Consider the following 25,816-nt stretch of genomic DNA (forward strand, 5'->3'; position numbering starts at 1 on the left):
TGTCTCCTGATAATGAATGGATAAAGATGTGGTGTATATATGCAATGGAATATTACTCGGCCATAAAAAAGAATGAAATCTTGCCATTTGTGACAACATGGATGAACCTAGAGGATATTATGCTAAGCAAAATAAATCTGACAAAGAAAGGCAAAAACCAAACCAACCAACCAACCAACAGAAACAGAATCCTAAGTATAGAGAATAAACTGGTAGTTGCCAGATGGGAGGGGTGTGGGGAGATGGGCAAAAAAAAGGTGAGGGGGATTAAGAGGGACAAAGTTCTAGTCATAAAATAAGTAAGTGATGAAGATGAAAATTACAGCATGGGAAATACAGTCAATAATATTGTAATGGTGTTGCATGGTGACAGGTAGTGACTACACTTTATATGGTGAGCACTTCGTAGTGTACAGAATCACTGAATCACTACGTTGTATACCTAACATAATACACTCCAATAATTTAATCTTAAAAACGGTGCTAGGAAAAACAAACAATACCTGCTTTTTTCCTTCTTCTTCATGGAATTGATCACTCTTGTTAATCAACTGCAGTTTATCTATTTATTTTTAAAATGTTAAATCCAGTATAGTTATAATATTATATTAGTTTCAGGTGTACAATATAGTGATTCAACAATTTTATACATTACTCAGTGCTCATCAAGATAAGTGTACCCTTAATCCCCTTCACCTATTTTACCCATCTCCCACCCACCTTCCTTCCCTCTGGTAACCATCTGTTTGTCCTCTATAATTGAGAGTCTGTTTTTTGGTCTCTTTTTGTTCCCCCTTTGTTCATTTGTTTTGTTTCTTAAATTTCACATATGAGTGAAATCATACAATATTTGTCTTTCTCTGACTTATTTGGCTTAGCACTGTACTCTCTAGATCTATCTATGTTGTTGCAAATGGCAAGATTTCACTCTTTTTTTTTTTACTGCTGAGTAATAGTCCATTCTGCATATATACCACATCTTCTTTAACAATATCTGCTTCTAATAGTATGAGAATTTGAGACAATGCACACAGTGAGCTACTAACTGAGCGAGGTCTGAACTCTGGGCTGCCCTTGCTTTGCCTCAGTCAACACTGTGACCTTGGGTGAAGTCCTTCCTCGTGGACTTGCTTTCTTTTCCTACAATGTGTTACTAGATGTCTTCACTGGTGAATTCTACCAAAACTTTTTTTTTTTTTTAAAGATTTTATTTATTTATTTGACAGAGATAGAGACAGCCAGCGAGAGAGGGAACACAAGCAGGGGGAGTGGGAGAGGAAGAAGCAGGCTCATAGCAGAAGAGCCTGATGTGGGGCTCAATCCCATAACACCGGGATCACGCCCTGAGCCGAAGGCAGACGCTTAACCGCTGTGCCACCCAGGCGCCCCTGAATTCTACCAAATCTTAACATCAGTTAACACCAATCCTATATAAACTCTTCCAAAAATATAAAAGAGGAGGGAACACAGCCAACTCATTATATGAACCCAGTATTATTCTGATACCAAAACCAGACAAAGTCACCATAGGAAGGAAAACTACAATCCAGCATCCCTTATAAATACAGATACAACAAAATAGTAATCAAATCCAGTAACATATAAGAAGGATTATACACCATGACCAAGTGAGATTTAAGCCATGAAAGCAAGACCGATTCAGCATATGAAAATCAACTAATATAACACATCATATTAACAGAATAAAGGACAAAAATTACATGATCATCTCAATAGATACAGAAAAAGCTTTCAAAAACTCAACAACCATTCATAATAAAAACATTTAAACTACAAATAGAAGACAATTACTCCAACCTGATAAAAGGCATCTGTGGAAAACCGACAGCTAACATCCTACTTAATGGTAAAGACTGAAAACTTTCCCCCAAGGTCTAGAAACAGGACAAGGAAGTTGACTTTTACTATTTCTATTCAGCATTATATTGAAGGTTATAGACAGGGTATTTAGGCAAGAAAAAATAAAAGTCACCCAGATAGTAAAGTATAAACCTATCTCTGTTTGCAGATGACATGATCTTGTATATAGAAAAACAAAGGAATACACACACACGCACACATGCACACACACGAAGATCTAACAGAAAAAAAAAAAACAAGTTCAGTAAGGTTACAAGTGAAACAGTTAATATACAAGAATCAATTATATTTTTATACACTATTAATGAATACTAAGGAAATGAAATTAAGAAATGATCCCATTTATAGAAGCAACAACAAAAAAGTAAAACAGGAATACGTTTATTAACAAAAGGCATGCAAGACTTATACACTGAAAACTACAAAACATCATAGAAAGAAATAAAAGAAGACCTAAATAAAAGGAAAGGTATGTTGTGCTCATGGATTAGAAGATTTAACATTATTACAATGGAAATACTCCCAGATTTATCGCAGATTCAACACAATCTCCATAAAAATCCCAGTTGATTTTTTGCAGGAAATGACCAGCTACTCGTAAAATTCATACGGAAATGAATGGTAGGGAAATGTAAGGTACCCAAAATAGCCAAAATAATCCTGAAAAAGAAAACAAAGCTGGAAGAATCCCACATCCCTATTTCAAAATTTACAACAAAATTACAGTAATCAAGACTGTCTGGTACTAGTATAAAAATAGATATATATCAATGGAGTAAAACTGAGAGTCCAGAAATAAACTCGTACATTTATGGTCAATTGATTTTCAACATGAGTGAAAGAATAGTCATCTTTAACAATGATGCTAATGATGCTGGGATAACTGGGTAGCCATATGCAAAGGAATGGAATTGGACCCCTATCTCACACCATATATTTATTTTTATATATTAAAATATATTTATATATATTAATTTTTATATATTAAAATACATATATATGTGTGTGTGTGTGTGCATACACCTATATGTAAAACCTCAAAATGGACCAAAGACCTAACCATAAAATCAAAAATTAAAAAACTCTTAGAGGGGCGCCTGGGTGGCACAGCGGTTAAGCGTCTGCCTTCGGCTCGGGGCGTGATTCTGGCGTTACAGGATCGAGCCCCACGTCAGGCTCCTCTGCTGGGAGCCTGCTTCTTCCTCTCCCACTCCCCCTGCTTGTGTTCCCTCTCTCGCTGGCTGTCTCTCTATCTGTCAAATAAATAAATAAAATCTTTAAAAAAAAAAAAAAAACTCTTAGAAAAAAATAAAGGAGCAAATCTTCATGACCTTAGAGAAGATGATGATTTCTTAGATATGACCCAAAAGTACAACCAAAGGAAAAAAAAAAGATAAATTGGATTTCATCAAAATTAAAACCTTTTGTGTTCTAAAGGATGATATTAAGAAAATGAAAAGACAATCCACAAAACAGGAGAAAATATCTGTAAATCATATATCTGATACAAGACTAATATTCAGAATATATAAAGAACCATTGCAACTCAACAATGAAAAGACAAATAACACAATTAAAGAATGGACAAAAAATCTGAATCTATTTTTTCTCAGAGAAGATACACAAATGACCAATAAACACATGAAAATATGCTCACATCATTAATCATTAGGGAAATGCAAATCAAAACCATAACAGGACACTGCCTCTTACCCATGAAGATGGCTATAACCACAAAGACAAAAAATATAACAAGCGGTTGGCAAAGATGGGAGAAATTGGAACCCTTATACATTGCTAATGGGACTATAAAATAGTGTGGCCATACCAGAAAACATCTTGGCAGTTTCTCTCAAAGTTAAACACAGAGCTAACATATGACCTAGCATTTCTATTCCTAGGTATATACCCAAGAGACCAGAAAACATGTCCATAAAAAAAAAAAAAAAAATTCATCACTATATTATTCTTAACAGCCAACAAGCGGAAAACAATTCAAATGTCTACCAACTGATGAATATACAAAATATCTATACAACTGAATATTATTCAACCATAAAAAGAAATGAAGTCCTTATTCACATTACAGTATCACTGAACCGTGAAAATATTATGCGAAGCGAAAGAATTCAGACCGAAAGGCCATATTTTGTATGATTCCATTTCTATGAAATGTCCACAACAGGCAAATTCCTAGAGACAGAAAGGAGATTAGTGGTGGCCAAGACTGGGAGGAGGGGGCAATGGGAGTCACTGCAAATGGATATGGAGTTTCCCTTCCAACCAATTAAAATGTTCTGGAATTAGTTGTGATGATCGTACAACGTTCTGAATATCCTAAAATTCACTGAATTGTCTATTTTAAAAAGGGTGAATTTCATGGCCTGTGAATTAGATCTCAAAAAAAAATAAATAAATAAAGCTCTATAAACAAACAAAAGCAACGGTGTCAATCTAGAAGAATTCTGCATCCATAAAGGTGGCCATGGCAAGAAATTGGGGCCTGGGCCTCTAATATCCGTAGCTTTCTGATCTCTGAGTTTTGAGCGAGCACCCCCTGTCCCATATTTGCTCATATACGCAGAAAGGGGACACAGGGGACCTTCGGTGAAACCTTACGCAAACAGTTAAGGCTCTGGTTTATTTGTGGGGGCGTCTGTGGACTGCAGCAGAACTGCTCAAAACCTCAGTGTGATGCGGAACTTAGGGACGTGGACTTGGAAGTGGGGAGAGTCGTGCTGCTGCTTACAGGCTATGTGACACTGAAGTCCCTTACTTCCGCCAGCGTCGGTTTACTTGTCAGTAAAATATACATGGTTGCACCTGCCTCACCAGGTTATCAGGAGGAGTCCTCGGAGTAGGTAAGATTCCCTTACCTCAATTCTTGACAGATATTAACAATTCAATCCATAGTTAGAATTCCTATTTTTAATGATCGTCATCTGCATTTCCTATGTCTCTGAAAACAAAAATAACTGCTTTCGATCCAATGCAACTTCACCTTGAACCTCTAGCATATTCCCAACAACCTGCACTGGCCTCTCTCTCTGCCTGGGATGTTCTCTCCTCTCTTCCTTCTCTCACCTCCTTCAAGTCTTTGTGCCAATGCCCCCATCTCCATGAGGTTCCCTTTTAAATTTCAACTACATCCAAACTACTATACCTAGAAGGATATTAGAATACCATTTACCCAGCTCTATTTTTTTTCTTCATAGGATTTACAATCTTGTAATATATACTTTCCTTGTTTGTTATATTCATTGATTTTGTCACTCCGCTTGAATATAAAATTCACAGAAACAAGGATTTAGTCTGTTTTATTCACTGATATATCCCCAGTGCCAAAAATAGAGCTAGGTCACCTGGTAGGACTTCAATAAAGGTTTACTGACTACGTGGGTGTGCACCTATGAGTATATGTAAGTGTTCATGCTTGCGTGTGTGTGTGTGTGTGTGTGTGTGTGTGTGTGTGTGTAGTGTGAGTAGAATGTGAGACATTGCATGTGCATTGCTCAGGGTAAGCGTGGATCCTTTCTCCTACACTCAGCATTGGGAAGCTAGGGGAAGGAGGAGGTGGAGAATGAGGAGCAGAAGGCATTACAGTGTTTAGAAAGTCAAAGACAGGAAGGCTAGTCCCTTTGTGGCTATTTAAACAGCAGTTCGCTCACTTTACAGTATTTCTAGAGACCTATGTGCACCCAGGTGACTTGGCTGTAGCTACTATAAAAGCAGGTGCAGCCCAGCAACCTTATGCACCAGTGGACACTATGTAAAAAGAGATTAAAAAGAAATATAAAGTCATAGTCTGTGCCCATCAAGGGCTCCCAATTTACCTGACACACACACACATCTCATATGTACACATCATCTTTGCCAATCCTTGACTATATGTTATCTAATTTACTCCTTACAATATCTTAAGTAGATCGTGTTATCTATATTTATCTATGTTTGCAGATGAAGAAACAAAGTCTCAGGGATAAAATGAAATGGCTGAGTCACTCTGGGAGCACGTTCCAGAGCAGGGTTCAAACCCAGAGCTGACCTACCCCAGTCTGCATTCTCTGTATTACACAGTATGCCCACCAGGAGTTAACAACACTTTAAGTCTTAATCCAAAAGGCACTTATAATCCTACTTCAACAGATAAAACATGCCCCCATAAACCAATGATGAACACGACAGGACAGAAAGTTAGGGGCCAGTAGAACTGGTCAGAGAAGGTGTAAGGGGTTTGGCAAAGTCCTCCCTTAGGGGAGAGATGGGGGCTATTTCCTTCAGCAGTCTGGGAAGGCCAAGCAACAGAGGGTACAGTTAAGTGGTGCGAACAGCACGGCTTAAAGATCAGTTCTCCAAGCCAGGCTGCCAAGAAACAGGTCAAAGATGACGAAAGCACACTAGACTTGGACGCGTAGTATCTCAGTAGAACTCCCAGCAGAGGTGGCAAGCAGAAGGGCTGCAAGCGGCTGCCCAGAAGGCCCCGAGGGAAGCCTTGCTTATGTCAGTCCTGAGTTCCACAGAGCACTCAGAGCATTCTTACAGGCTGAGAAATGGTTAGCACCAGGACACAGTATTGACAAGTAGCTTATTTACCCCTTTTGTTTAACTAAGGCTCAGAGAGAGCAATCAACTCGTCCTAGATCACACAGTAATTTCAAAGCAAATCCAAGATCTGAACCCGGTCCCCCTGCCTCCAAGGCAGGACGCTCTATAGACGCTTAGCAGAGTTAGCACAGTGAAAACTGAGAACACGGCTGAGAGCGGGGTGCCCTTTCCCAAAGGTGTCATCCTGCCTCCATTCTACTTAGCATGACCTGCCAGCGAGGTCCTCACACAGCCTTTACACTAGATTTTTGCTCTGTTTTGATTTTTTGCTCTGTTTTGATTTTATTTTTTCCTCCTCTCTCTCCACTGATGCTTGCTCTCTGGGCCACACTGCCCTGTTCTCTGCTTGCCCACACGGCCCAACTTACCCCTTCTTCCCAGCAGCCACGATGGCTGGTGAGTAGTGTCAAGCACTGGAGGTACTACATGACTGATCCCCATTTTCCCGAGAAAGGATTTCTGCAAAGAATGTGCTTCAACCTCCCCTACATGCACACTGCAGCACCAGGCTCGGGGCGGGGGGGGGGGGGTGTTTTCCTCTGGAAGGTTGTGTGCCCCAGTTACAGCAGAGGATAGGTCTGCATTCAAACCCACGGCTGTCTGCCTCCACCACCAGGGTCGCACACTCCCCAACACGATGTCCCTCTTTGTTCCAGCCAGCGGGTCTGATCCTGCTGCAGACTCGGGCGACCTCACAGAGCCTTTGTCTAATATCTCAGAATCCCAGCCACCATCCGGCTCCCTTTGCCCCGTGAAGATAAGCCTTTTTGGTCGACTGGACACATCGGCCTTAGAAACCTTGAGCTACCAGAGTAAGGGCAACGGGCTGGCAGGCACGGTGGGGGCATCCGGGCCTGATAAGACCTCGCCACGGCTGGACAAGCGCTCAGAGACGTAAGGCTTTGCGTAAGCACGAGATTAGAAGGATACATTATTAAAATATTTATTTATTTTCTTATAGGTATTGACATAAAAGGGGGGGGGAGTTTCCCAGGAGAGATAAGACCCAGTGAGACTTTCTGTGCCTTGGTTTTGAATATACGGTTGTTACAGAAATTAATATGATTAATAAGTAAAAAATAACAAAAACTGCGTTAGCTGGAAGCAGCTACACTTTCAATTTGCTAACGTAGGAAACTAGGGACACCAGTGGGAATTAAAGAGCAAAAAAAGCAAGCAAACAAATAAACATAACCTCACTTTGCTCTGTGGGCTAGGCTGATCCAGATTCAGGACAGTGGCTGTGTCTTTAGAAAGAAGGGGGAGCAGAATCAGGCTGACGACAGGGAAAGGGTAATCTTCAAGTGTATCTTCAATTTTAATTTCTTTTAGGATAGAAGAGCGAGCCCTGAAGCAAGTGTGATAGAGCCCTGGCAGGTATTAATCCTGTATGGTGGGCACGGGGTGGCTTATGGTACCGTCTCCATACTTTCTGCATTTTATTTTCATTTTCATGATTAAAGCAAACAAATGAACACACCCCTGACACCTATCAATTTACACTTTGCAAAGCTTATTCCACAAAGAACCTTGAAAGCAAGACAAAGCAGGGGTTATTGCCCACATTTTACATTCAGAGAATTTGATGTTTGCAGGGAGGGTGGGGAGAGATGTTTGAATCAAGGACAGACACACAGTGGCAGAGTGATGGAGCTGGCAGTTCGTTCAGCTCCTGGTGGAGGGCTCCTTGTGCTACATTCACCTTGACATGGAAGACACAACTGCTCCTTCTTCCAGAAAAATCTCTACACGGCTTGGGTTGGTCCAAGGACAAAGATGGCACCAAGACACTTCTGAGCTCCAGCTTCTTTGCCAGTCCACCCACCCTCACATCACTCTGCTCTCCAACAATGAACCTTGATGTCACTGGTCCAGTAAATGTTTCCTAAAGCCAAGGTATAAGGCTGGAACTCTTTTTTTTTTTTTAATGATTTTTTATTATATTATGTTAGTCACCATACAGTACATCCCCGGTTTCCGATGTAAGGCTCGATGATTCATTGGTTGTGTATAACACCCAGTGCACCATGCAATACGTGCCCTCCTTACTACCCATCAAGGGCTGGAACTCCTAGGCCACTCTCTATAGCACCCTGCTTCGTAATCACATGAGCCTATTCTCTCTGTGAACTTTCTTGCCTATTTCCTCTTTGTGAGTCAGGATGCTCCACTGGAGTGGGGTTTTCCACCTTCCAACCTCCTGGGGATAGAACACGGACCACGGGGTAACACAGTGCCAGGGCAATGCAGAGGTTAAGGATCGGGGTGTTGGCATCAGAGAGACCTATACATGGACCCTCTTCTGCGCTTCACCCCTTGAAGCTCCATTTACTTGACTATGTAAAGGGGATAATAAAACTCTGAGGACAACTGTTTTTTGTTTTCAGCTTTGTTTCCCTTACCTAGTGTTTCTTACTCCTTTTTCTGGAAGCACGGTGTCTGTGTCCACTTAAGAACAATTTTTCTACCTCTTACTGTGATTTGGATGGGACTATCCATTTCATGTCCCTGCCACAGAAATGGTGACATCACCCAAGCAAAACAACCAGAGTCTTTTCCTGGGGATGGAGAGGGATGTAGGAAAGGGGTATGGCTCTCTCTAAGATCCTAGGCGTGAAGGACCATCAAAGCCTATACGTAGTTGCCAGGGTCCACCTCCACCCCCGCATGAGGAAAACCCAACTCAAAATGCAGCCAACACACAGCGAAGCTGAGACAGGGATAGAGTCCGTATCATATCTCCTGCACTCTTGGATTCTGCCAGGTCTGAAGTCAGCACGCCTGTTGAATTTCCCAGTTACAGAAGTGAATACACTCCATTTTTCCCATAAGCACTTTTGAGTTTCTGTTACTTGCATTTGCAAGTCCAGGTTCTCATATAATACTTCTGAAATATCCCTTAGAATGTTATTGTGAAGATGAAACAAGATAATGTTTAATCACACACTTAATACAGTATCTGGTGCATTTCTAAGGGCCCAAGCAGTGGTGGTGGTGGTGGGAAATAACGTATCATTAATAGAACCGTAGTGGACCCTTGTCCCAGAAGGAAGACTGCCCTTCTGCTCGGCTCTCCAGCTCAGCTTACTGACCATCAGATAAACCTCTGCCACTGCCTGGTCATGTGACCTTGGCCAGCTCTCTCTCCACCTGGCCCAGAACCAAACTTCTAGGCTCTGGGAAAGATCCATACCTGTTTTGATGGGGCCAATTGCTTCCTCGTCTGAGTGTCTTAGTACTTAGGACATGAAGTCCCGAATGCCACCATCCTCATCTACCCGTTACTTGCTGTCATCCCCACTGGTATGTGAGCTCTCTGGGAGAAAGAAACCATATCTCATTCTGCTTTCAACCCCATCAGACCCTCCTATGGTAGTGGCACCCCCTCAAGAACTTCGTGCTGTTTCAGAAACAGATGAGAACCAAGTATTCTTAAAAATTAGAAAGGGAATAATGGGGACTTTTGCCAACTCACAAAAGCTCACTTATGTTTTATCTTCCAGATGACAGTTACAGTCCACAGTACGTGCTTGGAAGACTGCTTTCTGGCTACCAACAGTACGGCCCTACCTGGGGCCAGCCTAGGAGGCAAGGAAGGGATGTAGAGTTCTTACCAGTAAGCATCAGACTGGACAAACCTGTATGTGCTGATGAGCTGTTTCTGGCTCATCCCTCACCCTGTCTCGGTTCATCTGACACTGCAGATTTCAACCACCCTCCTTTCTTCCACTTCTGGCTAACACTAGACCCCACTGCGTCTCATTCAGGCCTTGGGGAGAGCTTCCCTATTCGCTTCCTACAGTTCTCTCCCACTTCCAACCTACTGCCAGTGTATCAGCCAGAGTGAACTTTCTAAAGCGCAAATCTGACAATGTCTGCTGAGCCGTTGGTTTAAACCCTTAATGACTCCGTTAAGATAAAGTCCACGCTTCTTAGCCTAGGAAGAGAGTCCCTTATGATTCGACCCCGATCAATCTCTTCAGCCTCATCAACCAAACCCGTCCCACTGCCTCATGATAACTTGAGCAGCGTTTGTAAATGGCTGTGTTGCCTTGCTCTTCTATAACTTTGCACCTATGACTCCCTCTCCGTGGAAAATATTCTCCCATCTCTCCCTATCTGCCTCTTACTGCTCCTGTTCCTCCTTTAGAGCTCCACTAAGATGTCACTCTTCCTGGCGAGCTTTCACGAGACTGAGAAGCATTCGCTCATCTGAGCTCTCATATCATGGGCCACATTTTCTCATGGGCTCCATGGTAGCAGGGACATTGTTTATCTCTGGGTCCCCGGAATGTATTTCAGGGTCCTACAGAGATGTAGAGACTCTGAAACAAGTGGAAGGAATGAACACCAGTGCTAGTAAGAAGGGTGCTACATTGGAGCCCACCCTTAGAGATTAAGTGTGCACTGGCTAAGTAAGGAAAGGCTAGAGGACATCCTTCCTGACTGTCCCCAAATTCCTCTTTCTCCCCACCTTTTCTATAGCTCATAATCAGTATGATATCGTAGAACCAGTTCGCCAATTTTAATTGCCGTCTGTGGTGGTTGGCATACACATCTGGCTCCTCCCAGCCGAAGAGGGAGCTGTTCGGGGCAGACGCCGTGTCTCATTTCTCTAGGTGTCCCTTATAAGGCTTCACAGGAAGGAATACAGTGCATGGGTTCAGAGCATGAGCTCTGAGATCAGAAGAGACCTGTTCTCAAATAGTAGTTCTGCCGTTTACTCCCTTACTGACTTTGCCCAGTTTACTGAACCTCTGCAAGCCTTCATTTCTTTATGTCTAAGGTGAGGGGGAAAAAGTGTCTGCCTCATAGGATTATAACTTACTCTTATAGAGTTAATGCAATATTATATGCATTCACTGATCCAATGAATATTCATTGGATGCCTCCTGCACGTCTGCAGTTGAGTATACGGAAATAAAACAAACGCCATGTTTACTCTCATGGACAGTCAAGTCTAAGAGGTGACAGACATTAACACATATAAATATGTCATTGCCAAGTTTAATAACTGCAATAAGGGAAAGGAGTAAGGAGGCATAAATTAGGTTACGGGTTGGAGGATGCCATATAAGGAAGCAACATTTAGGCTGAGAACTGAAGAATGAGTAAGAGACGCAGTATATGCCAAGGCCCTGTGATGGAAAGAGGGCACGACCTGGTGTGTAGCGGGCTCATTGAATGCTCATATGGCATCAGGGGGGGCTGGACTCATTCGCGATGAGGAGCTGGGACTCCCGAAGCAGCCAGTCTGAATTTAAAAACCCTAGCTCTGCTACTGACTAGTGCATGATCTTAGGCAGATTTCTTAATTCTCTGGGCTTTGGTCATCTCATGTGTAAAATGGGAATAATAGAGCTCTGTCCTCATTGAGTTACTGAGAGGACTAGACGAGGTAATTGATGTAAAGCATTTAGAACAGTGTCTGGCGTATCGATAGCACTCTTTAAATAACAGCCATTCATATCATTAGTTCTTTTTCTTTTCTCTGAAGTATTTACATGGATGCTGTTATAAAGGAGGAGGCAAAGGTCTTGTCTGAAGAAGACATATCCAAGCTAGGAACTGGAAAAAGAATAATGGGAAATTATGGGAGGTTGTCCAATAAAATACCAGGAACTCGGTTTGCCTCTTTCTAAGTGGTATAATCCCTGCCTCCAGGGTGGGCACATTTTACGGTGTGCCAGTGACACTCCTGAGATGCCTCCAGGGGACTCCCTTTGGCCTGACACCGGTTAGCTGGATTTGGACAAGGTTACTGAGATTCCTGGAAGAAAGTATAACTCTAAGACAGTGTATTATTTAAAAATTCACAGGATTAAAGCAAATCAAACAAATAAAAAACTCTAGGGATTACCTCTTTTTTTTTTTTAAAGATGCTTTTGTTGATTTAATATTATCTAGAAGCCAGCAAAATTGCTGTTTATTTATTCTGTAGCTTCTGAGTGTCCTCCTTGCCTGTGTGCTCTCTCTCCTCTCCCTGTTACAGGCCCTGGATACGGTTGGGAAATATCTATTTAGGTCTTAAGTTACTACAAACTTGAAGGAGAGAGTTCTGGGGGCAGGCCTGTGATAAGGATGAGAGGGTTGGATACAGTCTTGGGAGTCAGGCAGGCAGCTTACCCAACGCCAACCTCCCCACAAGTCAGACAGCCCCCTGGCCTTCCTTGCTTGTTCAATCTGTGAATGTTTCCCAGAAAGAAATAGTAACTTCTCCTTTTTCTGGCAGGGGTGCCTGATGAAACTCCTTGAAAACAGGGCCTCTCCCTCCCCTTCATTCTGGCCTCACACATGCTAATGCAAATGAGTCCTGACCCAGCCAGGGGTCTGCGGGAAGGCTGCCAGGAGCTTTAGAACAAACATGCAAAGAATGTTATTTCATTTCTGGCATCCTGGGGAAAGAGGGACCCAGAGAGGGAAGTTGGGCAGTTGTGGGGGGGAGGGACGAGGGAGAATGAATGTGAAAGCTTACTGCAATAAGACTGAAACAAATGGAAAGGATGGGAGGAAATTTATATAAATAAAAGGAATTGACACATAGAAAAAATTTTTTTTTCATTTGACATACATATTTTGAGGTCGAATTTTTTACTCCCACTTTCAGGATGCAGAAAAAGGTTTGGTCTCAAAAGTTAGACATATTTTTTCAAAGATCACCCAACTATGAAATTTAAACACATATTTTAAAATTCTGAATTCCGTGCTGTATCCTCTCAGCGAGGCTGGCTTATGGACTTCCAAAAAACCTGTGAGCACAAGCCCACAGCCTACAACTCTCCTTACCCACTTCCTGCTCTCATCCTTTTCGGCCACTCTTCCCACTCCAGATTCCTTATCTCTTACAGCAGGACGATTACAACAGCTTCCTAAGTGTCCCTAATCTAACCCACGCTCCACAGAGATCACTCTAGAGTCCAAAGTGGCCTTCTCACTGCTGTTCAGAATGAATCATTGGTTCCCTGGTCTGCATTATGAGGCCTTGCAAGTTCTGCCTCTCCAACCTCATACACTGTATATCTCAACTATCCTGAACCTTCTGCTGTTCCACTGTGTGTTCTATTTCCCACCTTCTCGTCTTTAGTTCAGCTGTTTCCTCTGCCTAGGATGCATTAACTTTCCTAATTCTAAACAGTCAGGGTCAGTGCTATCCACTCTTCCAGACCCAGCTCAAATGCACTTCCCCCAAGGTACACTGGCTGTGAGAGATCACAACCTCCTCAGAATTTCCATGCCTTTATTATGGGCAAATCACCCTCCACCCCGGAATAATTAGCTGCTTACAAGTTTGTTCCCAACACTGGACAAAGCTCTCTCAATCTGAGCTGTAAGATTTCAAATTTCAGCCACACCACTGCCTATAAGAGGAACGCCTAGGAATATACAAGTGTGGACTTTGGAGCCTGGCATCTTGTGTTAGACCCATGGTTCTGCCATTTACCAGTTAGACGGCCTTGAACAAGGCACTTAGCCTCCCTTAGTTTTCTTATATATAAAACAAGGATACTACAGTACCTACCTCAGAGCCATATTGTGAAGGATCAAAGAGTTAGTGTGGCAGGGAGTCAGAACTTGATAAGCGTTCAATGACAACAGTGACCAGAAGGCCGGAGCCATGTCATTGCTCTGGTCTTGATGAACAGTCATAGAGGCTTACATGAAGTACCGACTCCCTCTATTCAACCTGCAATACCTATTACAGACCTTTGGTGTTTGCTGACTTGATAACCTACTAAACGCCAGGCCTTATGCTAGGAGCCCACAGATTCCTAAAGCATGGGTTCTAAAACACGTCTACTCTTGGATCACTGACAGTCTTAGCTCCCTCTCATCAGGAGAACTGTATTGGGATGGGTTCAAGGGACAACAGAAGGAGAAAAGAAAAAGGGAAGGCCTCTCTTGTTATGTCAGATAACTTTGTGAAAACAATCCCAAATTTGTCACATCTTATGGCCAAAGGCCTCCTAGAAGATGCTCAGAGAACAGAGACAGGTGAGCAACTTCACAGTGGGTAGGACAATTAGCTGATCACGAGTCCCCTTTTTGGTCATCCTTGAGGAAGATCTACTAAAGATACGCCTCGTATGCACTTGATATGTACTTGATATTAAGCACCTACTGTGTGAACGTCTACGCCGGGGAACTGCACATGTGTTAACCACTCCACACTTGCCTCACAGCAAAACGAATGTAGTAAATAGCAGTACCCTCAGCTTGCAGGTGTGGACATTGAGACCCAGGGAAAATCAATATCTTATATAGCCAGAAACTACCTGACATTTGAACTGACCCTAGCGCAATCTGATTCCAATATGATAAGGGGCACATGTATGCTTGGATCCAGGACAAGAAAGCAGCAGGTGGTCTGTATGGGAGTGGAGCCTTTGTCTAGCCCAGCTCTGACGCTGATTCTCTAAGAGATAGAGGACAGGCCTGTGTCCTCCCTGAGCTTCAGTTTCTTCCATAAAGAGAGAAGGTTCAGGCCAACGATTTCCGAAGCCTCGAGCTCTATTATACTGTATTTCAAATGTGAAAGCACAATGGGTTGTTGGTAAATGGGAGAGACTGTCCTTGGGAGAAAGGAAAACAGAGCAGAAAGAAAAATGCCAGAAATCTGGATTGTGTCTTGCCTGAGTTTCCACACGTCATTCGTGGTGGTCCCCTGCAGTCTGCTAACACCTTCCCAGTCATGACCCTCAAGACCGCTCACAGCCACAGCCTCCTTTACAGGTGGAGGTGGGAGTCGGGGGCAGGCAGCTCCTTGGCATGCAGTGATAGACCCACAGCCAAGACAATGGGAGCAGGGAAAAGTTAGGAGGCCTGGCTTCTAGCCCGAGTCCATTCCTACCTTCAGGAGTTCTTAGAGTCCTAGAAATCAGAGAAGGAAGGGATTTCCCCATCTGATTCTTTCACTGTGATAAGGAAGAAACTGAAGTTCAGGAAAAGGAAGCTCTTTGTCTGAGGTCCCGTGTGGTTGGGTAGCAAAGCTGAATACGGAACCTAGAGTGCCTTGTGATCCCATCTCAGGAACCTCTCACCATGCTGAGCTGTCTCTGTGCTTCCCCTCTAACAAGGTGACCCTACGGTAGAAGGTGGGGTCAAGGCTTCTTGGAAAGGAGCCTGGATCAGCTGTCAGGACCACTCCTGGTTTTGCTTTGACTGTGAAGTCTATGAGCCTCTCAGAGCCTCAGCTTCCACATTTATACACTGAGAGAGTTGACCTAGATTAGACGTTCTGAATTAACAACCTGTAGGCAAAGTGTGACTTACAGAATTGGTCTATGTGACCAATTTTAAATTGGTTGCCAGCAAGTACTAATTAAGAGATTTCACTTTAAACTCCTAGATTTATGGCTTGGAATATTTTTCAACATTGGGTCTACACTCTCACACAGTAATAATCATCTAGGGCTAAGTATTCTCTGCTCCATTTCTAGTTTACCACAGTCCCCACCGCTCCCTATCATAAATAACCACCTGGTCACGCTGACCCATTGTCATCACCTAAAAGTTCCTCCTTAACAAGGCCTAGGGGAGAGTTTACCCGTCTCCCTTAGCCTCCTGCTGCCCTGAGCATGCAGCTCTCACTGCCCGCCTGAGATTACCATCCCACTGAGGGCCAGCATTGGAATGTCTTCTGACAGGCACCTAGCAAAACTCTAATCTCTGCCTCTGTCTTCACATGGTAGATACCAGTAACTACACTGGATTTAGGAACCAACACAACCCAGTATGAGCTCATCTTGATCCTTAACTTGTTACATTTACAAAGACTTTATTTCTAAAGAAGGGCACGTCTGAGGTGTTGGGTAGACATGGTGGGTAGACATAGACGCAGAGGCAGTGCACTATTCAACCCAGTGCAACCCCTCCTTTACTTCCTCAGGAAGACTTGGCAGTAGATCTGCAGAGCAGGCCTGCAGTAGACCTGGCTGGATTAGCAGTCCTTCCTCAGTGCTCTTGCAGCCCCTGGACTTTCTCGTCAGAGCACGAAGTGAAGCATCATGGAATGGTCTCATCTCTTCTGCTTCCCCACCATAACTGTGAGCTCTGTGAGGACAGAGGCCTTGTCTGGCCTGGTGAGTTCTGCATCCCAAGTACCCAGCTTAGTGTGAGACACATTGGAGATGCCCAACAAATACGTCCTTTTCCTCAGCACTCTGCACTGTAGTCGGTTACTAAGAATAGGAAAAGCTGTTCTTAGATGTTTCCAGAACTGTGCTGAGCCCATACTGCTCCACTTTGGCCCAACACATACCCTACAGGACACCACTCATTGGTTCCCCAAATGTGTAAGGACCCCACCCTCTCCCTTTCCCTACATCAAATGCCACCCGGTCCCCCTCCCCGGAATCTCAAGTCCACCCAGCCTGTTCTATACACCATGGTCAGAGGGTCAGAGTAGTCAACTCAAAACACAGGTTTCAATATCACCTGCCCCTCCTCAAGCTTTTCTTCACTCCCCACTGCCTGCAGGATAAAGTCCAACTCCTCTGCCCGGCATTCAAGGCCTAGCTTTCCAGCATGGCCTCAGCTCCCACCCATCCACCCTTCATGAGTTCACACGAGCAGCCTGTGCCCTGTCCCTCCAGAACTCTGGCCAGTGTCCCATTCCTGGATGAAATCTTGACGCAGTTTGGGGAAAGAAATAGCCTGTCGGAGAGTCCCCAGCAGGTTTTAGGAGCCTCACTGTCTGTCAGCTGAAAAACAGCTTTATTTTTCCTCTACCGAGTCTCTCTTGGCTTGAGATGCATGGCTGTATATGCTTCTGGCTGGAGGACAGCTCTTCCCTCTCTGGGGCCCCGACTGTGCACTTTGGAGAGGTCAGAATGACCTGATGCTAGAAGGAATTGAGTCTTGAGTCGCTAGGCTGCCTCTGTCACTACCTCCCCCAACCCTACCTCCCAACCAACAGGACAGGGAGCCACAGCCACAGAGCATTCACATTCCATTCAGGTTTGAGGGCATCAGAAGCCCCTGCCCCTGCTTGGCTCTGGGACCCTTGGCCATACCTTGGCTCCTTGCTCCAGATCATATTACGGGCTCAGACCCTTGTATTTAGGCTGGGGTGGGAAGGGGGTCGGTGGGACGGGTGGGGAATGCACAGAAAAATGAAAGAACAGAGATCTTGGGTCTGAGACAGAGACCGAGAAGTGATAAGTAAAGGAGAAAGAGACAAGACATGCACATGCAGAGATGGCAAGCATAAGAGAAAGACACGCAGATCAAAAAAAAAAAAAAAAGACTAGACAGATGGAAAGTCAGAGTGACACCAAGAGACAGGCAGCATCCATGACCAAGACAGAGAGAGAAGAAGAAAGTGAGAGGGAAAAAAAGAGGGGGGAAAGAAAAGAGTCAAACGATGAAGAAATGGACAAAGGGGAAAGGAAAGAAGAGATGTTGGAAAAACAGGAGGGGATTCAGGGAGAGAATAAGGGAGGGGGATGGAAGGAGGGAGACGGAAGGAGGGAGTGGAGGAAGGGAGAAACGGTGGAGAAAGACAGAAAGAAAGGAAGTGGTAGAAGGGAGGGAGGGAAGGAGGACTGAAGAGAAGAAAAAAGAACTGAGAAAGTATCACACTGGGGAAAAAAAGCCAGTAAAGAGCAGGACAAAAATTGTCAGGCCTGTCCTGGCTCTTTGCCCTGGTGTGTCCTGGATCAACCTTGGGCCTCAGCCTCAAGCTCGCATTGGTCCAGAGGCTGTGGCTCAGGGCCCTGGTCAACATGACAGGCTTCTTCTGTGCCTATCTTCTTTCTCCTAAATGCTGAGAGTCCCCTCAGAAATTGGGCCCAGTCTCAGTGGGGACTTGGCTCAGAAGGCCAACTAATCAGACAGGGTCACTGAAACTGAAAGACAGAAGTATGGGGCCTTAAAGCTGAATGAAGCTCTTCCATTCAGACTCAAACTCCCCAGTCACCAGGGGCTTGAGTCCATCTCCTTGCCTCCATTATCTCTTGAGATGCACAGGCTGCAAATTCATGAAATGGTCCTTTGGGTTAGCCTCATTCAATCCCTTTTCTACAAATGGAGACCTGGAGGCCTCCAAAGGGGAAAATCCTTGCCCCTGGCCTCACAGCAGCTTAGAGCCAGAAGCAAGATGACCCTCGGGTCTCTCGCCTCCCATCATCTGGGCAAGCACTTTTGGAAGCCAGCCTTAGAGGGCTCCTGATGACTTTCATGCTGTTTCCAGTAAAGCCTGTGCTGATTCTTGGCATGAAGAGAGGAAATGAAGAGGGTAGGGTAGGAATGTAAATAAAGGGAAACTTTGGGATTTCATCTAATATATAATTATAGTATCCATGGCGGTGGCCTTGGCTGCTTCTGCAATGTACTGCCCAGGCTGTGCCCAAGCAGGGGTGGTGTCTTGGGGGTGATGGGGACCCAGCAATGCTCCCTCCATCCAAAGGCTCCCATCTCTCTGGGCTTTTGGAACAACATCTTTGGGCCGGGAGCCTGGACTTGTTTGCAGAAACACATGGCCATCTGGAGACACTGGGAAACAACTCAGCAGATGAGAGCTGAGGATCCTGGGTAGCTCAAAAATGGCATGGGAAGTGCATGGCTAAGAGAAGCAGAGGTCATCGTGCAGACTCAGAGCTCACCTGCAGGTGTGGCCGGGCCAGGACTGCAGAGGCAGGAGGAAGTGTGGGCTTCGGTGGTAGTAGACAGGCAGCTTTTGGTGTCAGGACTGAAAATCTGTTTTCCATATTGCTTCCAACTCATCTGGGCATGCATGGGTCTTTGCATAAAAGATCCCTCTGAACAGATTCCACCCCCTGACCCTCACCATTTCTACATGGCTAGTACTTCTCATGATCTAGTGTGGAAATTTTGAGTTCAGGCTCTGGAAATAACTGAGCTGAATTCAAAGCTTGGCTTCTCCTCTTACTGGCTTTGAAGGCTTTGGTCAAGTTATCTGAACTCTCTGTGCCTTAGTTGCCTAATCTCTTGGATAAGAATAATAGTAATTGCCTTAGAGAGTTGTTTGGAGGATTAAATTAGCTAAGGTTTGTGATAGGTATGTAGGTAGGTAGGCAGACAGACAAATCTCAAGGTAGATACAGAGACACAGAGATAGGGTACATCCTAGGACCACAGCCTGGCACACAGTCGATGTCCCCTGAATATCTGGTAAGAAAGGGAGTGAGAGGCTGTGAATGAGTGAAGGGGAAAAGTCAGTGTCTCCAGATTTTGGCACTGACTTGGAAATGTATTCCAGTCATTCAACAACTATTTATTGGATTCTCTACTGGCATCGGTCACTGTTCTAGGCACCAGGGATACAGGATAAAAAGGCAGACACAGATCCTATTCTATGCAGCTGACAGTCCGATGAGGAAAGACAGACAACAAACAAGCAGATACTAAATCATCACAGCTTTAGTAAGTACATGGCTTTGTGTGTCTCTATGTGTGGCAGGCAGGACATACTGCAGATAATGAGGTCAAGGAAGGCCTCTGTAAGGAGACGACATGACATGTAATTACAAACATGAAGGAGAAAGGGAACCATCATGGGAGCCATCATGGGAAAAGCCAGGAGAGGTCTACCCTGGGGAAAGGGAAGAGGCAGAAGCTAAGACCTTGAGGAAGGAAGAAACCGCTACATTCTAGCAAGAGCCTGGGGACGATGAGGAAAGGGCCATTGTGAGAGATAAAGGTTAAACGTGCTCTCCCACTGGAATGCTGTGAACCCAACAGTGTCAACGTGGCAACACCAGGCCCGATTGCTTAGGTAAAGATTGCTGTCACTGACGGAAAGGACAGTGGTATTCCTCATCCTGCCGTTTATTAAGTACAGACAACGAGCTAGACGCCATCTTGTGCTCTTTACATGTTTCAGTTCATTGAATCCTCACAACCCTATGGGAAAGGTCCTCTTGTGATTCCATTTTACAGATGAAAACCTGAAACTCAGAGAGGTTAAGAAATTTGCTCAAGGCCACACTGTGCGTAGGTGCTGGAGCCGAGGTAAAAATGCCCCTCTGTCTGAGTTCAAAGGCCTAATTTAAAAATATGTACGTGAGGCGGTGAGTGGAGAGGGGCATGTGGATTCGAGATGTCTACTGCCCTCCCCATTGTTGATCTTTGACAAACGGGGTGATCGAGAAAACCCATCATGAGCACGTGACCTTATGAAAAATTCAAAGCACTTCCTCATCTACTACTCACTTTAATCTTTGTGACGACATGAGGAGGTAAGACTAATCATCTCATTTTATGGATCAGGTTCATAAGCTCCATTTCCCAGATGAGAAGGACGAGCGTCAAGTACCCTACCTGGGGGTCTGCAGGCCGCAATCTGGCTCTGCCTGGCCCCAGTGCTCCTTCCATTGCAAACAGGGCTGTTCTCGCCCTCATGCTCTGACAACCCCACACGTGTGGTGGACAAGGACAGGGAGAGCATGTGGGGCGAGGGGAGGGGAGGGGAGGGTGGGTGTCAGAGTCAGCCTGGCTATGAATCTCAGCTCTACTTCTTCTTGTCATGTGATTTGGGGCAAAATGTTTACCCCTTTAAGCCCCGGTTTTCCCACCGATGAAACAGGAGGTGATGAGTAAGAGGATCCATAGGGTCATGGCAAGGATTACATGATATAGCACATGTCACATCCTGGGTGTGGTTCCTGGCACATGTGCACGCTCAGTCAGCTATTACTACCCCCACTACTGCCAGTATCCAGGAAGTACTGGAGGCACCGAGACTCTGGTAGAGTCTGCAACCCCACCTCAGTGCACCCGCCTTAGAGCACAGAGTGCAACCTTTCCATTGCACAGATGACAACATCAAGGCCAGGGCAGGGGGAAGAACGGGTCCCAGGTCTCACTGGGAGCAAGTGTGGGAATTGCTGTCTGACTCCTGACCTCAGGCTCATTTTTTACAATGCCTTCTCTTCTCCCGGGCCCTGGTTTTCCTTTTACTCCTCTCCTCCAACTCCGCCCAACCCTGCTAAGAAGGAACCCCTCTCCTCCCCCTCCCCTATGGTCCCACCGTGGATGTTGGCACATGGTTGCAGTACCCAGGGTCCCTTGGCATTCTTTTCACAGAGCTGAGGCCACGGAGGTGAAGGACGGGCCTGGGGCAAATCTCCGAATGTGTGGGAATGAGCCCCCCCCCCCCCCCCCCCCCCAGGAATTGGGCCTGGCTGCTGCTGCATGTTTGCTCAGGACCCTTTGGCAGTCATCCATGATTAGAGAAAGGCAAGGCAGCCAAGACAAGACAGAGGCTAATTACCTTGGGTAATAGGAAATTGGGGAACGGCGACAAGAAGGGTGTCTAGGCCTTTAGCCAGGCAAGGGCAGGGACCACGGATGTCTAGGCTGGCCTGACCCATCCACCCTGAGTGGGGATTCCTGCTCGGGGGTCGCTCACCAGTTCCAACAACCCAAGGGTGCAGGAGCTGGCCACACTGTCAGACCTTCTGGGGACCCTCTCCTCTGCTGCTCTTTGTTTGTTTTCATTCAAAAGCAAAACAAATGGAACAAACAAGGAAATTCAATTTAAACAGGGCCCAAATGCTGATGTTTCTGTTTTGCTACACCAGGGTGAGCTTAGGACAGAAAATCAGCCTTGACTTTCACTCCTCTAATTGGTCTCGACCCTGTGGTGCTGTGTAAAATTACATGGATGGAGGGGCTGCAAAAGCAATTGCCTTCCTAGGTGGAGTGGAGAGAGGGAGTGGGCATTCAGAGAGAGAGACAGACAGACCGACAGATGGAGGGACAGAGAGGAATCCAAACTCAGTAAGAAACAGGACAGAGAAACTGAGTTACACACAGACAAACAGAAGTTAAGAGAATAACAAATAGAAAGGCAAAGAAGGAACGGCTGGGAGAATGGCAGACAGACAAAGACAGTGGGCTAGGCAGAATATAGTGACCCACAGAGGGAACGAAAGGCATGAAAGATGAACAGAGATGCAGGGAGGTGCAGTGGGGTGAAACCAAAGTAAGAGAGGCAGGAAAGTAGAGGTAGAAAAGGAGAAGGTGGAAAAGAATGAAAAGAAATCCTGGCGAAAGTATGCATTTTCTGAACTCTCATGCTGGGGTGGATCGAACACACCTTCACTTTGAAAGTGCTGAATCTACAGAACGAGGAGACGACATGGATGTTTAGCCCAAGGTCCCAAGATAGAAGTGGCAGCAATGAGATGTGAACTCAGACTACCTGCCTGAGAGACTGGTCCTCCACGCCTGTGCCCCCTGAATCCTATTCCACCTCTGGCAGTGTCCATGGGGGATTGGGTGCCCTGTGCTTAATTAAAACTCTGGGGTCTGGACCCATGTTCTCTTCTCCTCCTATTTCATTCCCATAGGATCCTGGATGGTCATTTTTTCCAAGGCTAGCAGCACCCCAACCTGCCCCATAGGGAATGGCTCATCCAGGAAATGTCCTCGTTAAAGGTACAGATAACCAGTAATGGAGTCAAGGAGAACAAAACAGTAACTATATGCAAGGCATTCTGGCAAAATCCTGTCCGTGGAGTTTCTCACTTAATGCTCTTCCCTTTAACCCCATAAGAGCAAAACAATTACCAGCTCCCTGTTTCCAGAGGAAGACACTATTGTATAGAGCAGTGAGAAATGACTTTTCCCAGGGCAGGTTCTGAGGAAAGGGAAGAATCAGGATTTGCACTCAGCTCAGCCTGTTCCCAAAGCCTGTCTTCCTTCTACTGCCACACACACAGCCTTTTCGACCCAAGAGTAAGAAAACTAATTTTGGTAAAAGGAACGAGCAAGCAGAAAATGAGAAACCCCAAGAACTGACAATGCAACTATTTTAAAACTCAAGACTGAGTTGGTCAGACTTCACGGAAGGAAAGCCACCAGCAGGATGAGACATGGGTCCAAACCACACCCTGGGCTCCTTGTCAGAACAGCCCAGATTCCACAGCCATTAATAAAATCAATTTCAAAAATAAAATAAAGAAGTGTTCAGAGTTAGAGATGACAAGCTCATGACAAGCACATTTCCAGGACAGAAGAAGAAAGGATGGTCCTACTTCAAGGGGTGGGAAGGGGGTAGGGGGTATCAAGAAGAAGGAAAAGAAGAGATGAGGGAAAACGATCGTCACTTCTAAAGGATGTCAACTGCTTTGTCAGCTCTCAGTGTTAACTGCTTTTGGGGTTCCACAAAACATTTCATTGCTCTCTACATAACGGGCCTGTAGGATTTCAGAGTGGCTAATGTCAAAACTCCACACTGTCACTCAGAGACTGGGGTTACTGCTTGCGTCTCAATGGGTAGGAATGACGGGCCAGGGCTCTGTCCCTCTCTGCTAGATGCTACCCCAGGAAGTTGGCAAAGGGAGGGGAAGGGAGTTAAAATTAATTATTAGCACAACAAGAACAACAGTGGTAACAGCTAACACTTCTCACACTCTTACTGGGAGCTCATCACCAAGTGGAGAGCTTTGCGCATTATCTCATCAAATCCTCACGGTCATTATCCCCATTTTCACGGAGGCGGCAGTGGAAGCTCAGAAGGTTGAGAAGCTCACTCAGTGTCACACAGCTGGTAGGTGCAGGGTAGAGACTTGAACCCGGATCTGTCTGCCTGGAGTCTCTGCCCATAATGAGGGACAGAGGAACCAGAAGTCAGCTATCATGAAATCTTTCACGAGTGTTACTTTCTTCATATGATCATAGTTTTTAGAGTTGGAAAAGACCTTACAGCTCTTAATCCAGTCACGTACTTGTATTTTATAGACGGAGTGATCCTAGAGCTCAAGAGGTGTCAGCACTTAGTGATTAAGAAGCTATGGAGTCATGCTCTCAAGATCTGGATCCCAAGTCATCACTTAAGGCCTGAAGCAAATGCTACTTCCTCTAGGAAGTTTGCTGACATGTCCTACCAGAAGAGATCTGATCATCTATGGTATTTTGGAGATTCCATTCCCAGAGCTCTCACTGTCCCCAGTTGATTTTGCCATTCTGACAAAATAAAACTTGGGCCCCCGTATCTATGAGACCGTCAGTGGCAGAGCCAGGGTCAGAGGCCCAATTTCTAGCGTACAGTGATATTCCTGAGTTTGGTGCATGAATCTGTTGGGTGTTACCAATGAGCCTGAATATGCTGGGTATTCCAAAGGCTGCCATAGTCCTGAGAAAATTGGTATTTTCCAGAGGAAGTAGGGATGGGATGTGGTTTGGAGGCGAAGGAGATTCAGACTGTGGAGGGATAATACTTACTGAGCACATACTTAGTTGCTGTGCTAGGGTGTTTCTTATTTAATTCTCATGCAACTCTACAGCCTAGGTTTTATTATTATTTTTTACTGAGGCGTATGGAGGTAAACCAACTCATCTAAAGTGACATAACTAAAAATGTCAAAGCCAGATCTGAATCCACAGTCTGTGGCCTTTCATACCACCATTAAGTTATAAGTCATTTGAGAATAGAAACTTCCATACCCACATTTTCTAGGTTAGTACCAAGTCATAGGAAGCACTCAGAAAATGTCTGCTGAATGAGCAAATGAGTTATAACTAAGTAAAAATGTGAATGAATGAAAGAAGTGGTGAATAAGTGAATGGATGATGGAGTATAAGAGTGGATGAATAGGGGCGCCTGGGTGGCGCAGTCGTTAAGTGTCTGCCTTCAGCTCAGGGCGTGATCCCGGCGATCTGGGATCGAGCCCCACATCAGGCTCCTCTGCTATGAGCCTGCTTCTTCCTCTCCCACTCCCCCTGCTTGTGTTCCCTCTCTCGCTGGCTGTCTCTATCTCTGTCACATAAATAAATAAAATCTTAAAAAAAAGAAAAAAGAGTGGATGAATAGACGGGTAGATGGATGGATGGAGAAAGAGAGGAAAGGGGAGAGAAAAGGATGGAAGGAGGGAGGGATTAATGTTTAGGTAAATAGATAAGTAAATGGATCACTGAGCAAATAAAAGAAAAACAAATGATTTCAATAATTGGTGAAATTGGTTGCTAAGGGAAGTGGCCTATAGTTTCATAATTAGGGTACATGAAGACAGCATGTCTCTAGAATTCTGTGTAATAGTTTATGATGATTTTATCCCAATGTGACAATACTCACTGAGAACGGAACAAAAGACAGATGAGCCCCCTTTCCCTCTGAGATTAACCAGCTGAGCCTTAGAGTGATTTCCTTCTGCATCTCTAGAAGTTGAATGCAGTGACTCCAATGTACTCTGTGAAGGAGTGATGATGGCATTATTTCTAAGGAGAGCAGCTGAGTCTAGCAAAACAAACTAACAAATATATATATATGTGTGTGTGTGTGTGTATAAACATATATATATATATATATATATATATATGTATATTTCAGATATGCTAATGTAATCTTTTTCAGAGGAGATATCAT

The 25,816-nt window shown here is 44.7% G+C and overlaps 1 protein-coding gene across 3 annotated transcripts in view; it reads right to left on the reverse strand.

Moving 5' to 3' along the window:
• ASTN2 (astrotactin 2) overlaps positions 1-25,816 on the reverse strand; it is an 844,134-nt gene that overhangs the window by 26,211 nt on the left and 792,107 nt on the right. The gene's annotated exons all lie outside the window — the stretch shown is intronic.

This window comes from Ursus arctos, unplaced genomic scaffold, assembly GCF_023065955.2.
Source record: "Ursus arctos isolate Adak ecotype North America unplaced genomic scaffold, UrsArc2.0 scaffold_18, whole genome shotgun sequence".
Taxonomy (NCBI): Eukaryota; Metazoa; Chordata; class Mammalia; order Carnivora; family Ursidae; genus Ursus; species Ursus arctos.